Here is a 16,674-nt window from a genome sequence, read left to right on the forward strand (position 1 = left end):
GTGGGCTACAGTCCACGAGGTCACAAAAGAGTCAGACACGACTGAAGCGACTGAGCCAGCCCGCACGCGCGATCTAAGATTAATACTTAGTAAATAAAAACAAGTTTGTTGCTTGGCTTAATTCACATAGGCCTATCTTGTCTACAGAGTTATCAGTATTAAAACCTTTATTCTACCTAGGTTTACCAAAAGTGAAATAAGTTCATGTTCTGTCTAACAAAATTTGTCAGCAAGAAAAATAACTTGGTATGATGGTATTTTCATAAGTAAATTAAATGTAAGTGAGATAAGAGTTTGATGTAAACTTTTGAGAATAATAACTTCCCTGGTGGCTCAGATGGTAAAGCATCTGCCTGCAGTGCAGGAGACCCAGGTTCAATCCCTGGGTCAGGAAGATTCCCTGGAGAAGGAAATGGAAGCCCACTCCAGTATTCTTGCCTGGAAAATCCCATGGACAGAGGAGCCTGGTAAGCTAAAGTCCATGGGGTTGCAAAGAGTTGGATACGACTGAGCAATTCCACTTTCTTTCACTTTTGAGAATAACTATGTCTCATGGTACATCTACTTAAAAATAGTTTCTCCAGGGAATTCCCTGGTCGATGTTTTCACTGCCACAGGCTCAGTTTCAATCCCTGGTCAGGGAACTAAAATCCTGAGAGCCATGCAGAATGGCCAAAAAAAAAAAGGAAAGAAAGATCTTGAATTTAAAAAAAAGTTTCTCCAAATCTTCATGGTAACTTGAAACTTTGGAGTTTTGCTACATTAAATTAAATTATGGGAATTCGTTGAATGTCTAGATTATTTCCAAAATAAGACAAAATACTTAGGCATTAATTGCTAAACAAGTCTAAGTTTACCTATTTTTATCTTCTTAGTACAGAAAAAAAAAAAAGAAAGATGTTTTGGTTTATCAGACACACATCTCATACCACAATGAGGAAATAAATTATGCTGGGAGGACATGTGTGTTTCTAGAGGCTGTGGAATGTGTTTACAAGCTTGCAAATCTCACACTGCTAATGTGAAAGTGAGTAAGAGCTTCCCCAGTGGCTCAGAGGTAAAGAATCTGCCTGCCAATGTAGGAGATGCAAAACACAGGGCTTAGATCCCTGGGTTGAGAAGATCCCCTGGAGAAAGAAATGGCAACCCACTCCAGTATTGTTCTCTGGGAAATCCCATGGACAGAGAAGCCTGACAGGCTAGTCTATGGAGTTGCAAAGGAGTCAAGACACAACTTCAGCACTAACAACAAATGTGAAAGTAAATTTACAATTGCTTACTTCTTAGTTTTCACTAGAAATTAAGATTTTTAAAGGTTAAGAATTCTAGTCAATATGTGTGATTAAAACTAGTAAGGAAAAACATCTTGGTAAGCAAGGAATGAAAATGTGTTTGTTAAGGGAAAAAAAGTAATTTTATCCTAAAGAAAGGTTAATAAGAGTAAGAGAGAGAAAAGGAAAACATAGGACAAAATCTGAAGGTAAAAAAGTTGTAAAAAGTTCTCAGTAAAGTTCTTTTCCTGAGAAAAGAGTTTGGTGCATGGTCAGGAATGGCTAAGGTGAGAATAAATTTAACTGAATGAATGACTTTTTTGCATTAAAAGTAAGATAGTGCAAAACTAGAAACTGGCTTTCTCTCTGTTAGGAGGACAAAGGTTTCTTGGAATATCAATCTGCTTTTGATAACAGATTGTACAGTTTCTTCATCTTTTAAGTAACCTGTTGCAACTTTCTGTATTTGCCTTTGAAATCTTTACTGTCACTTTGGTTAAGTGAATAAGCATTGTTTCACAGTGAGCCATGATCCTATTTGGCCAAGTGTTTTAAAATCTTTTGATATCTTTGACAAACTTTCCCAAATCAAATTCTAAATGAAGCCCTTTCGATCTCTAACTAACTTTGAAACATTTTAGCAGGACTCTGAAACATCTCAAAGAAAGGTATTAAACAAGGTTTATTTGATATATTAAATTACATGGGAAGCACTGTCAAATGAGTGATAATAAACCTTAATTTATATTTTATGGATAAATGTTATTAATATAAATTCTCTAGGAATTACATGAAATTTGCATATGCTCTGGCATAATGTTATCAATCACAGTTTTAGTTATTATCTTAAAATGTCGCATGTCATAGAAATAACCAAATTTCTTTGTCAATCACATTGTAATCCAATCTTTAACCATGCCATTTTGTTTTGACATTTATAAATAGTTACTGTTTTACTCTGATGCTCTTACAAAATGCTTTGTCTTCAAGACAATTCATAGAAAGAACTTCTTGACAAGTAGAGGTTTCTGATAACTTTTAGATCAAACACTGAACGGGGTTGGAAATTACTGAACTCCAGTGGAGAACCTGATGGTTTCCTAAAACTGTTAACAGAAGGCTAATATCAACAAGAATTAGTTACATAGGGCTGAAGGTTTCCTTAAATCATGCTAAGTTTAATACATACATCAGCTTAATAATAGTAGGAAATTGACTGGGCACCTTATGAACAATGTGCTTAGTCACTCAGTCATGTCCAACTCTTTGTGACCCCATGGAGGAGGCTCCCGCCAGGTTCCTGGGTCCTGGGTCCTGCCAGGCTCCTCTGTCCATGGGGATTCTCCAAGGAGGAAGTCTAGAGTGAGTTGCCATGCCCTTCTCTAGGGGATCTTCCCAACCCAGGGATTGAACTCAGGTCTCCAGCATTGCAGGCAGATTCCTTTCTGTCTGAGCCACCAGGGAAACCCAAGAATACTGGAGTGGGTAGCCTATCCCTTCTCCAGGGATGGGAACTTCCCAACCCAGGAATTGAACCGGGGTCTCCTGCATTGCAGGCTGATTCTTTCCCCGGTGAGCTACCTTGGAAGCCCCACCTTATGAACCATATCAATATATAATTAGCCTTAAAGATAGTAGTTGGTATAGAACAGACTAGGTCAGGTAACCATGGATATACTAGATTGCACCTAATGGAGGTTCTTGACTTAAATTTTCACTTATGACCTTATTAATGTTATAAGACTTGTATTCTATTTTACAAGATGTTGTTTCTTTTTTTTTTTTTAAGATTTATTTATTTATGGCTGTGATGGGTCTTCACTGCTGTGCAGGCTACTGTCTAGCTATGGTGTGCAGGCTTCTCATTGCAGTGGTTTCTCTTGTTGTGGAGCACAGGCCCCAGGGCATGCAGGCTTTAGTTGCAGCTCACAGGCTCTAGAGCACTGGCTCAGTAGCTGGGGTACACAGGTTTAGTTGTCCCACAGCATGTGGGATCTTCCCAGCCCAGGAATTGAACCCATGCCCCCTGCACTGGCAGATGGATTCTTTATCACTGAGCCACAGGAAAACCCAAGATTATAGTTTCTTGTATTTCCCAATGTGTAAGTGAGCCTCTGACAAAAACAATGATTACTAAGCTACTTGAAATCATCAATCAAATATATAGTTCTAGACAAGATTAAAATTATTGTAGTACTGTAACTCTTGGTATGGGAAGAAGCAGCAAGGCAGAATCATGTCCTAGATCACAACAGTGAGACAAATGGCCCAAAGACTTTTATGGGTACCATTAGAAGGGCCCAGTCCAACCATAACACATCAAGTGGCCTGCCAACAAAATCCTCATTTGACCTAGGAACGAGCCTTTCTAGCACCATGGGACAAATTGGTCAGTAAATGTCTCTCAAACCTTGGTAGAATTTATGACCAAAAGGGGAAAAACTATAAGTAAACAGAGAGCATTGCTCATCACCCATCTCTACAAGAATTAACCCACTGCGCTGACCAACAGGGCACTTTGTGCTTCAGACAGAGGAAACAAAGACAATAACAGGATGTTCCGCTCTGTGGACAAGCAGGCCCCTAGTTAGGTGCACATCTCAGAAGAATTCTAGTGACTCCAGATTCTTGTACCCTTTCATGCATAGGAAAACACTATAATCCTTAACTTGAAATATGTGTCCTTTGTGACTAGCGTTAATCTTTCACCCAGATGTACACCTGACTGTACATAGTCTCTAGCTAAAAATCACAAAAAAACTGGCAGTTTACTCAGAGCTGAGTACTCATTTACTGAGCAAAGGTCTCCTGAGCCATAGTCCTCAGTCAGATGCTAAGTAAAACGTACATTCACAACTCTAGCCTTATGCATTTTTCTTTCAGTCAATGGTGGCAACGAGTTGGTCTGGCAGGAGCACAAACCAGGCTGTAGGCTTGGCTCCAGCAGACTGGAACTGGGCCTTGTGTGCATTCAGAAGCCCTGAGCTGACATGGGAGAAGCAGGAATCTCGAGTGATGATGTGATAGTGGTGGTGGTCTTGTTCGGGGAGTTCTGCCCTTGGAAGAGCATGAGGAGTTGGGGATAGCCCCAGAGGAGAGGCGGTGAGAACTGTGGTCTCAGTGGGCAATCTGGGACAGGTCAGCTCCAGCCTGGCTGAGAACTAACCAATTAAACATGAACCAGAGGTGACGCAGACTCTCGCAGAAGTGGCTGGGAGAGAAGGAAAAGCTGTGGCTTCAGGACACAGAGAGGTCAGACATCCCTCGCATCCCCAGATCCCTGAACCAACTCCAGCACACCACTTCCTGGTTCTGAGCCTTCCCACACTGGTCCTGCCTCAGCACTGGCCAGGCCCTGGAGTCAGGGGCAAGGCCAGAAGTGCAGTAGCTGGATGGGGCGGATGGAGGGTTGGGCCTGGGCAGGGCCTGACCTCCACTCCAAGCCCACCTCCCTCCCTGCCAAACAGACATCAACCCCTATTCTATTCAGGGTGTATGCAAGAGGGGGAGAGGAGAGGAGCCTAGAGGGATTGCCTGACCATGGGGGAGGAGGGTTTTCCCCTCTTTCCCCTCTCAGTTCTTCCTGCAGGCATAAGGCAGATCAACAGGAGAAAATCAAGTTTATTATGTGCACACAGGCAATCCACATAAGTATGAAGAATTTCAAAGACAGCAAGGCAAGATTAGGTATATGGACATGAGAGTGCTCAGTCACTACAGTCTTGTCTGACTTTTTTTGCGACCCTATGGACTGTAGCCCACCAGGATCCTCTGTCCGTGGGGATTCTCCAGGCAAGAACACTGGAGTGGGTTGTCGTGCCCTCCTCCAAGGGAACTTCCTGACCCAGGGATCGAAACCACATCTCCTGAATTGCACGTGGATTCTTGTACCACTGAGCCACCAGGGAAGCCCAGGTATATGGATATATACATTGATATTTGGTCCATCTCCTGGTGGTCAGATTTGCAGGTCCCGGGCAGGGGGAAAGCCATGCCTTACTTCTTGCCCTGGGAATGCCCAGCTTCAGCCCCTCCAGACCTCCCACAGATCACTGGCTTGTTTCCCAGTGGCTCCACTACTCTTGCAAGGGGCATATCTTCATCCACATGAGAACAATAGCCCATTAGGCGCCATCTCACCGCCAGAGCGCTTCGGGATTTTTGCCGGAAGGTAAGCCACAGCTCCCAGGGGCCAGCAGGGAGACTGGGACATCCCTGATGCAACCTTAGGAAGTGGCATTCAGAGAACAACAGGTACCTTTTATTGAAGAGTTGAACAGGAGCCTCTTTGTACGCACTGCTTTATTCCTTACCACCTCCCATGAAGTAAGTAGTATTTTAGCCTCTTTTAGCCAGTAAGAAAACTGCGGCTGGTTATTTCTTCTCACATTTGTTTTGTATTGAGGTGAAATTCACCTAACATAAAATGTAACGTTTTAAGGTGAGCAACTCAATGGCAATTAGTACATTTAAAATATTGTGAAACTGCCACCTCTATCTAGTTCCAAGGTTTTTATCACCCCAAAAGCAAGCCCCTTACCTCTTATGCAGCTGCTCCCATTGTCCCTCTTCCTCAGCCCCAAGCAACCACCAGTATGCTTTCTGTCTCTATGGATTCACCTGTTCTGGCTATTTCATATAAATGGAGTCATGCAGTATGTGACCTATTGTATTTCTCTTCTCTCACTTAGCGCAGTGTTTTCAAGGGTCATCCATGTTGTCACATGGTTCAATACTCCATTTCTTTTTTAAATGTATTTATTTATTTTATTTTGGAGGATGGGTACTTATTTTTATGGCTGGATAATATTCCATTGCATGGATATACCACTGTTGTTTATCCCTTCTTCTGTTGATGGACCGTTGGGCTATTTTTACTTTTAGGTTATCATGACCAGTGCTACTATGAACATAAATGTTCATGTGTTTATTTAAATACCACTTTTCAATTCTTTCGAATATATATGTAGGACTGCAATTGCTGGGTCTGATGGTAATCCTATGACTCACTTTTTGGGAAAACACCAAATTGTTTTCCACATTGGCTGCACCATTTTATACTCCCACCAGCAATGTATGAGGGTTTCAACCTCTCCACTTGTTTTCTATTTCTTCCTTCTAATTACAGCTATCCTTCTGGTTGTGAAGTTACTGCTGAGACTCATTTTTTTAATTATTATTATTTTTTTTTATTTTCATCAAATACAATGTTAACTTCTTCCCTCCTGCATAGCATGTGGGATCCCCAAGCGGGGATCAAAGCTGTGCCCCTGCATGGGAAGCACAGACTCTTAACCACTGGAATGCTAGTGAAGTTCTGAGATCGTTTTTTGTTTTTTTACATGAATTAATTTTAAATCAATTTTAAGAAGAGAATAGCTTGGCTGTTTGTGGACAGGGTAGGTAAGGCTGGCAAACACAAAGCCTGCAGCCTGGAGGCAGGAAAACAGATTTTTAGCCGGTTTGTCACTCCACTGGCTCACACTGCCTCCCCTGTAGCACCCCCAATGCCAAACCCAACCCTGACTCTGCAAGAAGCCTCCGAATCTCCTCTGTCCCCTGCATCGAGGTGAACCCCAGGTTGAGGTAAATCTCCTCTGGGTAGAAAGGCCATCACTGTGTCTCCCACCTTAATACCAGGGACTTGACCACAGAGACCAAGTCTTCTTTGCAGGCTCTACCTGGTCCTGTGCATGAGGACGCCCTGACTCGGATCACAGGGCTTCCCAGGGCAAGTCTGTGGGTTAGTCCCACCCTTCCCCATGATTTTTCCTATATGTATTAAATATGTATAGGAAAAGTACACAAGTTACAAGTATACAATTCGATGTATTTTCACAAAATCCGGACTCTGGATAACAGCATCGAGAAAAAAATAGGACATCATTTACACCCCCAAACAGCCCTAAAAGTCTGTACTACCTGTATGCAGGTCAGGAAGCAACAGTTAGAACTGGACATGGAACAATAGACTGGTTCCAAATAGGAAAAGGAGTACGTAAAGGTTTGTATATCGTCACCCTGCTTATTTAACTTATATGCAGAGTACATCACGAGAAACACTGGGCTGGATGAAGCACAAGCTGGAATCAAGATTGCCAGGAGAAATATCAATAACCTCAGATATGCAGATGACACCACCCTTATGGCAGAAAGGGAAGAAGAACTAAAGAGCCTCTTGATGAAAGTGAAAGAGGAGAGTGGGAAAAGTTGGCTTAAAGCTCAACATTCAGAAAACTAAGATCATGGCATCCGGTCCCATCACTTCATGGCAAATAGATGGGGAAACAGTGGAAACAGTGTCAGACTTTATTTTGCGGGGCTCCAAAATCACTGCAGATGGTGATGGCAGCCATGAAATTAACAGAAGCTTACTCCTTGGAAGGAAAGTTATGACCAACCTAGAAAGCATATTTAAAAGCAGAGACATTACTTTGCCAACAAAGGTCCGTCTGGTTAAGGCTATGGTTTTTCCAGTGGTCATGTATGGATGTGAGAGTTGGACTGTGAAGAAAGCTGAGCGCCGAAAAATTGATGCTTTTGAACTGTGGTGTTGGAGAAGACTCTTGAAGAGTCCCTTGGACTGCAAGGAGATCCAACCAGTCCATCCTAAAGGAGATCAGTCCTGGGTATTCATTGGAAGGACTGATGCTGAAGCTGAAACTCCAATACTTTGGCCACCTCATGCGAAGAGTTGACTCATTGGAAAAGACCCTGATGCTGGGAGGGATTGGGGGCAGAAGGAGAAGGGGATGACAGAGGATGAGATGGCTGGATGGCATCATCAACTCAATGGGCATGGGTTTGAGTAAACTCCGGGAGTTGGTGATGGACAGGGAGGCCTGGCGTGCTGGGATTCATGGGGTCGCAAAGAGTCGGACACGACTGAGCGACTGAACTGACTGACTGACCCCTGCAAGGGTTACCACTAGCCTGATCTTTAATACCATGGAGTGGTCTGGCCCGGTTTGAGGTTTTCGTAAATGGGGTCACTTAGCATACGTGTCTGGTTTCTTCAGCAGCACTGCCTGCGTGGTGTTCCTCTGTGTTTGTGTGTGACTGCGGTTCGCTCGTTTCCCTCACTGTCTGGCATTCCTTTGTGTGGCTCAGCCACATCCATTTCTTTCTTCTGCAGTTGACCCGCACTGAGCGGACTCCTTGCTGAGCTCCACGGATGGTGCTGCTGTGACAGTCTACCAAGGGGTGGGGTTCCTGGTCACAGGGCGTGCCTGTCCTGCTTTGCCAGATACCGCCAAACAGCTTTCTGTATCCACACCCACTGACTCTCCCCCCAATAACACAGGACAGTTCCAACGGCTCCACACCCTCATCGACACTTGGCGCGCCACCAGGCTTTTTCCTTTGGGGCCAACTTGGAAGGTGTCCAATAGTAGCAATCTGAGGTCTTAGTTTAGATTTCCCTGATGGCAAATGAAGATGAACACCTCATGTGTTTATTGGTCATTTAGATGTTCTCTTCTGTGAAATGCCTAACTAAGACCTCTGTTTATTTTCTATTGTTACCTTTTTATTATTGCTTTTTAGGAGTTCTTTTTTCTAGACACAAGCCCTTTATTTCCTGTTCTCATCCTGTGGCTTTTGATAAATAGAATTTCTTAATATAAATTTCATTTATCATTTTTTCCTTCGTGATTAGTGCTTTTAGTCTCCTGTTTAAGACATCTTTGCACTCCGGAGTCATCAAGATGTTCCTCTATATTTTCGTATAAAAGCAGATCTTCAAGACATGTAGAATTGACTTCTGTACATAGCGTGAGGGTGGAGTTGGCCTTGTTTCTTTATGCACATCCAGTTATTGAAAAAGCCATCCTTTCCTGACCCCCAGTTTTCAAGTAAGTAATAACAGTGGTTTCTCTTTGACTCACAGGAGCAAATGGAAGGCATTTGTTTTCTCCAGGTTTTGGATAAGGGTTGCACTTAGGACTGTATCTGTCATAGCCATACAAATGGTAAGTAGTCCCTAGGAGAAAAAAAATTCTCCCCAGGAGCCAGGAGGCAGTAAGGAAATCAAAGACCCTAGGGACCAGAAGAAGTACATAGGTGGGACATTCACAGGGAGTCCAGGGGATGGAGCTTTGGCTTGGTAGGCATTGACAGAAAATGGGGACAAACAGTTGACTCTAACTTTGGGTTACAGAGACAGGGCAACCCCAAATTGCCATCCCAGAGGGCAGAGGTTTTTGCTCAGGTCCAGGGCTGCAAGCACATCCTATATTGAAAATTCATTCTGGGGGCCTGTCATGGCCACCCTCCTCTTACAGTCTAAGGGACCTGCCCCCACCTTAGCCATAATGGGCTCCTTGGCCACCTCATCCACAGAAACCAAAGGAAGAAGGTAGTGGACACAACAGATAGAGCCAGATATCCTGGGTTGGCATCCTGGGCCCACCACTTCCTAGCTGTATGACCTTGGGAAAGTTACTTAACTACTCTGTGCTTTTTCCCTCTGTAAATGGCAATAATAATAATGCCTACTTCACAGGGCCAGTTTGAAGATAAATGAAATCATGCATGTAAAATTCCTAAAACAGTGACATATGGAAAGTGTTCAGTAAATGTTAGCCATTGTTATCATTATCCTGGACAACTGAATTCAGGCCCCCAAACTCCCTGCCAGAGCTATATGCTGAGCACCCATGGGAAGCACCCATTGAGAACAAGCACCCATTGATAATGCCTCCCATTCCAGCTGACTCAGCCCCTGTCTCCAAGAGCCAAGGAGACCCCTCCAGGCCCCACCCCAGGGAGGCACTGCCGTGTGGCCTTCAGGACACTGACCCCACACCAGAGGATGAAGGGGAGATGCTCCCCAGCCAGCCCCAGGATGCCTTCCTCCCTCCCCCTCCTCCATACAGGTTTTCCCCATCCTTACAAAGCCCAGTCAAAGCCCACCTCCTCCTTGGAGCCCAGAGCTTCCTCCTTGCTGACCACCACAGCCCACACCTGCCTCTGCCAGCACTCTTAGCAAGAGCTTTGTCTCTTTGACTAGGAACGTGTCAGGGACATAGGCCTTCCTCAAGCTCTGAAGATGACAGGAAAATCCACTCAGAGGAGATGAAACGAAATGAACTCCTGCAGTGCTCAGTGATCAGTCTGCCTCTTTGTGAGCCAGCCAGGCTCCTCTGTCCCGCCAGGCTCCTCTGTCCCGAGGATTTCTCAGGCAAGAATACTGGAGTGGGCAGCCATTTCCTCCTTTAGGGGATCTTTCTGACCCAGGAATCAAACCCACATTTCCTACGTCTCCTGCATTGCAGGTGAGCCACTGGGGAAGCCTGAACCCCTGTAGAAATCATCTTAAAACTAAGAGGTGTTCCAGATGAGGAGCCTGGGCAGCCGGGAAAGCCAGTCAGGATCTGCTGAATGTAACAGGACAGGGGGCCTGACTGCATGTGGCCCCTAGACCTGAAAGAAGAATGTAGTGACGAGGGAAGAGGGGTGGAACGGGGTCTGGAGCAGAAGAGCAAAAGGATTCAAATCCTCGTACGGGAGACAGCGTCCACACCAGCTCACCCCAGGCAACTTTCCTCCTGGGGGAGTCCTGGCTTAGCCTAAGCCACATCTCAATGGGAGGATTCATATGTGAGCCAGCCTGCCCACGGGGCTAGTGGGATGGGGCCCCATAGGTGCCAGTTGCATCAGACAGTGATATGGGTGCCTGGAGAGGGTGGCCCAGCCCAGCCTCAGAGCCAGGAGCTGAAGCCCTTGCACGTCTCACAAGGATCTCACTACCGCCACTGTGTGGATCTGTTTGAAACTGCATAGGGCTACCAGATAGTGGGGCAAGTGGAAGCTGAAATTCAGTCTACACTCTGCTCACCAAGGAACGTGCCCTGGTATGGCTGCCTGGGCCGGCGAGGGGGCTGAGGGGAGGCGGGAGTGGGGCAAAAACTCTTCTCTAGCCCACAACGCTATCAGGACGACACTTGCCCAAAGGGCCCATGTTTTCCTATCTCCCACAAAGGTGACACGTGGGTGAACATCAGCCCTGGGTTTGGACGTGACCCAGTGTTCAAGCAGCCCAGCAAGGCCTCTGGCCACACAGCGACAGCATGTGGCAGAGGGGCAGGAAGAGAGCCACCCGATTCTTCACAGCAGGGGCTCCAGCACCCAAGGCAGCCTGCCCTAGGGGCACCGTGACATGAGTCTCTGTACCCCCACAGCCGCACCGAGGCACCCAAGCGGTGCTGTGGGCACTGAGATCTGTTCAGCTGCAAGACAGGGATGGATCAGAGGTGACTGCAGCTTCATCTGACTTATAAGCTCAAGTAGGATGCTGCCAGGAGCTCCCAGATCCGGCTGGGTGACATCTTCCAAGGGCAGATGCAAGAGCCAGCGGCATCAGTGACAATGTGGCTGCACACACACCCTCAGGTTGCAGGTGCCCAGGGGCCAGCGTCAGTCTCCCCCCTCCATCCAACGGGGTATCCACTGACAAGAGTTCCTGGGTGATCAGGGATCAAAAGCCAGCCTACTGTCTGCTCACCAAGCTGTGCTCCCCAGCATGAGGCCTGTCTCGTCAAAGAAGGAGCATCTTTTTCTAATTACACAAAGGCACTCCATGAGTTAGCACGGCTCTGCCCGGGGGCACATGGCTGCAGAGGAGAAGGGGGTCCAGGGCCAACGGAGGCTGTTCAAAATCCTGGTTCCACCTCACTACTCACCAAGCCATTGCAGGTGGACTTTTGAGAAAACCCTCTGCTGGTGTTTTGATTCCTGTGATAAGTTGGTGAGCAGCTTGCCTGGTTTGCTGCAGGCCTCCCGTGAGCTGGGTCGGGGGGAGTCGGTTTCTGTGCTGCAGTCATCTCCAGACATCGTGACAGGTCGAGGAGCTGGCCTGCAGGGCCACCTCCTCCAGCAGCCTTTTGACTACCACACTACCGTCTCCATCTTGACCCCTGCCAAGATGTTCACCCGCCGAGGCCCTCAGCAAGCACTCCCTCCCTCTTGCTCCCTTCCCCGTCACCTCTGCCCCAGTACATGCCTCTCGCCCAGCAAATGTCTTTGCTGACTCTGGGATGTGAGCAAAAAGCATCAGCAGGAATCGGACTCTACAGTCTGCTGGGGAGAAGGACGGGTGGGTAGAGAGATAGAGACAGGAAGCATTAAGGTTTCATAAATTTCACACGAACACTCTGGCTTTTGTGTGCGCTCATCACCCAGCTGAGAGTTTTATTTAATGTCCATGGTAACCAGTGCAGGAGACCTTGGTATCTCCATCTTACAGGGAAGAGAACTGAAGCTCAGAGTTCATACAATTTGCCTAAGATCTCAGCAATAAAGTGAAAGAGCTGTATACCACGAAACAGCAAATTTAACCAGGGGTCACAAAGTTAACTACCTCCCTGACGGTATATAGATTGAACCAGGTGAAACGCTCAGGGAGGGGCAGGCGCTTTCAGTCCCTTCCAGATGCTGCATCTGATTCTTGGAGGCCCCGCCCTCATTGAAACAAACATTAAAATTGCACGCACATCCGTCATTAAATAGAACCCTCTTTGCTTGAAATGTGAAAGGATTTTCATGGATTTCCTTTTGAAATGACTTGCCTCCGAGTAACCCAATCAATATACTATTGGCTATGATTTCTCTTCAATCATCCTGCACAGTCTGGAACTGTTGCCAAAAATCCAACTTACAAACTGTTTTCAAACATAATGACATGTGTATGGATACCAAACTTAAATATTAAAGTTGATGTTACTTTCTCAAGGCACATTGCTAAACATTCAGCAATTTTGACATTGTCTTTTTCATAGTTTGAAGCCCCCGAAGATTTTCTTTCAAATCTCCAACATTCCTGGGCCTTTAGAAGTCCACCCTGGCCCCTAAAGAGGAGGGTGCATGCTAAGTCGCTTCAGTCATGTCCGACTCTTTGTGACCCTATGGACTGTAGCCTGCCAGGCTCTTCTGTCCACAGGATTCTCCAGGCAAGAATACTGGAGTGGGTTGCCGTGCCCCTCCTCCAGGGGATCTTCCCGACCAAGGGGTGAAACCCATGTTTCGTCTCCTGCATTGGCAGGTAGGTTCTTTACCACTAGCACCACCTGGGAAGCCCTAGGGTTGCTCATAAAGCCAGGACACTTGGCTCCTCCCCATCTCCAGACAAGCAGGCTGCCCCAGCAGGTCCAGCTGCAAGACCACCCACCCAAAATGGTCCAGGGCATCCTAATTAGGGCAACTTGGGCTTCCCTGGTGACTCAGACGGTAAAGAATCTGCCTGCAATGCAGGAAACCTGAGTTCGATCCCTGGGTTGGGAAGATCTTCTGGAGAAGGGAATGGCTACTCACTCCAGTATTCTTGCCTGGAGAATTCCATGGACAGAGGAGCCTGGCGGGCTACAGTCCACAGGGTCTCAAAGAGTCAGACACAACTGAGTAACTAACACTTTCTTCATAGATTATTCTCATTTTGAAAGCAGAATGATTTGCCAAATGTTGGGTTAAATGTATTTAATGCTTAAATTTTTATTGGAATTCCATATAAATACATTTACGAATGAGCCAATGCTTTGATGGAGTGAACGTTCTTATAAAAGGTTTGGAAATTAGGATCACTGTCATCCTAACCAAGCCTTACCAGCCCCTCCCATCTAGGGGCGCAGCCAGTGGCCCCCCTGGTCCCCTCAAGTCCCACAGGATAGGGCACGGGAAGGTAAAGCAGGGCAGGCCAGGGTGTGATGTGTCCTGGCACGATCCAACCAACCACAGTGTTTTGTGGCTGACAAGGGACAGTCCCCTGGCGCAGACTTTATTCAGGGCTGGCCCCATTCAAGGCAGACTGGCCAAGGCAAGCTGACTTGCCTGTTTTATTGTGTCTGGGGCCTTTCAGAGCAGACTAGTTTTTTTAATTCCCTCTGCCATCCACCATCACTCCACTCCCTTCTCCATGCAAGAGGCAGAAGCCCTAAGGAGGGAAGATGCAGCCTCTTCACAAAGCCTTCCATGCATGCCTCCCCAGCAGGTCATGGGGAGGGGCTCAACATGATCCCATGAAAGGGAAGGAGGCAGGATGCACAGGAGGCGTGGGCAAGGTAGAGGGCGGGGAAGAATTTTAACTGCGGTTTACACGCTTTGATTCATTCTATCAAGAAGCAGTAAGACAGGCAGACGATAGATACCTTGGACCTGGTCATTTTACTCATGGGCATCGAGAGTCGGAATATTCTGTAAAGCCTTATTTGCACGCTAAGTCGCTTCAGTCGTGGCCAACTCTTTCCCACCTATGGGCTGTAGCCCACCAGGCTCCTCTGTCCATAGGACTTTTCAGGCAAGGATACTGGAGTGGGTTGCCACGTCCTTCTTCAGGGGATCTTCTCGACCCAGGGATCGAACCTGGGTCTCCTGCATCTCTGGGATTGGCAGGCGGGTTTTTTACCACAAGAGCCACCTGGGAAGCCCAAAGCCTTGTATGCAGAGATAATAATATCTAACACATACTGAGCACTTAGTGCTTTATATCCAGGGACTCAATGAATCCAGAGTCAACCTGTGAGGATTATTATTATTGCTATTATTATTGCTGTTATTATTCCTATGAAATCAGTGAAGACATGGAGGCACAGAGAGAAGTAACTTGTCCAAGGTCACATAGCCAGTAAGGAGTGGAGCCAGAGTTCAAACTCCTGTGGTCTGGCACATGGCAGATAGTGGCAGCCAGGACATTAGGCCACAGTGATTCCTAACAAAGAGCCCTGACGGTCAGTTATGTTGAGGCTCACCATGGGACAGTGTACAGTAATTAAAATTTATAAAGAATATGAAAATATTAATGAAATGTGGAAAGACATTTAAAATATTTTTAAAATACAAAATAATACATGTATGATCTCACGTTGATGTAGGGCAGAATCCAACACAGTATTGTAAAGCAATTATCCTCCAATTAAAAAAAAATAAACAATTTTAAATGTCTTTTGAAAAAGAGCTAAAAAGTATGTAATATAAAATATATTTTAAACATATAAATGTATCTCAATAGTTGATCAAATATCTGTTGAAACTGGAGGATTGTGAGTGGACTTTTTTCTTCTTCTTACTTTTCTATATTTTCCAAATTTCTTTCATGAAAATTATTGTTTTCAGTTAGGAAAAAGTATTAAGGGCTGGTTTAAAATTATTTGCTCTCAGTAAGTGTTTAAGAGAGAAATTTCTGAGAAACAAAAACTCCACAAGTAAGTTGTTTTTAAAAAAAATAGTGGTGGGGGTAGTTGCTAAGAAACTTTTTAAACTGGTAATATGCTTACAGCAAGGCCTCAGAACACTGAGAAAAGTGTACAAGAGACGAAAAAACAATGAAGGATTCTATGACAAGACAAGTTCATTTACTCATTACTCATTACAATGAGTAAATAAGGAGTCTTTGCTGTCCTAAGGCAGCTCTTGCCTTTAAGGAACGCTTCTAGAAATCCTTTATCTTACAAATGAAGACACAGCATGTTGTTATTAAATACAGTCACTTCCTTGAAAAGTAAGTTCCCATCAGCCTGTTGAAGATCTTCCTGTGGGCAGATTCAGGCCCAGCGTGGGCCACAAGCTCCCCTGGCTCCAGCCCAGACTCAGCCACTGGCCCATTCCACCTCCTGAGCCCACTCCATCCCCAACAGAAATCAGCCAGACTTTTACAATCTCTTCCTTATCATCCAGCTCTAACACACTGCTCTCCACTGTATAAATGGCTAGAACGAATTGGCTAGAGATGCCTTCTGAAGACAGAACCCTGGGTCTTGGCCAGAAGCGAGCCTGTAGCCCTCAGGAGGCAGCAGCATCAAGGAGCCTCTGCCCAGAGGTGCAGACGCAGGAAGAGAGCTGGGGCTGGAGAAGGGCAGGCTGATGGAGAGGAAGCCAGCCTCCTGCTCCCTCACCAGGCCCCCAGTCACACAGGCTCATGCTGTTCCAAGGCTAATTGAGTCAGAACAGAATGAACAGCGTGTCTTTCTCCCCACTCAGCAGCAGCAGCAGGAAAACAGCTTCTCTATGACCAACCCAAGACCTGCACAGCACAGGGCACATTCCACTCTCCTTACATGAGCAACAGACTCCAAGAACCTCTGTGCCCAAGGAGGTGTTCCCAAAAACCATGCATTAACCATGGGACTGAAGCCAAGTGGCTTAAGTCTGCATTCAAAAAGCATAGGCTTGCTCCAACCCTTTGCAAGAGAATCTGCGGGGAACATGCAGATTTCTGCACTATGCCTCCCACCTACTGACTCAGAGTCTCTGAGGGCAGGACCTGGAAATGGCATTTTAAACAAGCTCCCCAGAAGAGCCTGATGCTCCTGGAGTTGCAGAACCACTGGCCTCAGGGTTGCATGCAAGCGCATATTCCCACATCTACTGGAGGCTGGGAGGGAGGACGATGGAGAAAGTGGAAAGGGGATGCTAC

The 16,674-nt window shown here is 46.0% G+C and overlaps 1 non-coding gene across 1 annotated transcript; it reads left to right on the forward strand.

Moving 5' to 3' along the window:
• The first annotated feature begins 322 nt into the window (after window positions 1-322).
• Window positions 323-395, forward strand: TRNAC-GCA. Its single transcript has one exon. It is a non-coding gene; the product is annotated as a tRNA-Cys (tRNA).
• Window positions 396-16,674: the final 16,279 nt, after the last annotated feature.

Source organism: Cervus elaphus, chromosome 20 (genome assembly GCF_910594005.1).
Source record: "Cervus elaphus chromosome 20, mCerEla1.1, whole genome shotgun sequence".
NCBI lineage: Eukaryota > Metazoa > Chordata > Mammalia > Artiodactyla > Cervidae > Cervus > Cervus elaphus.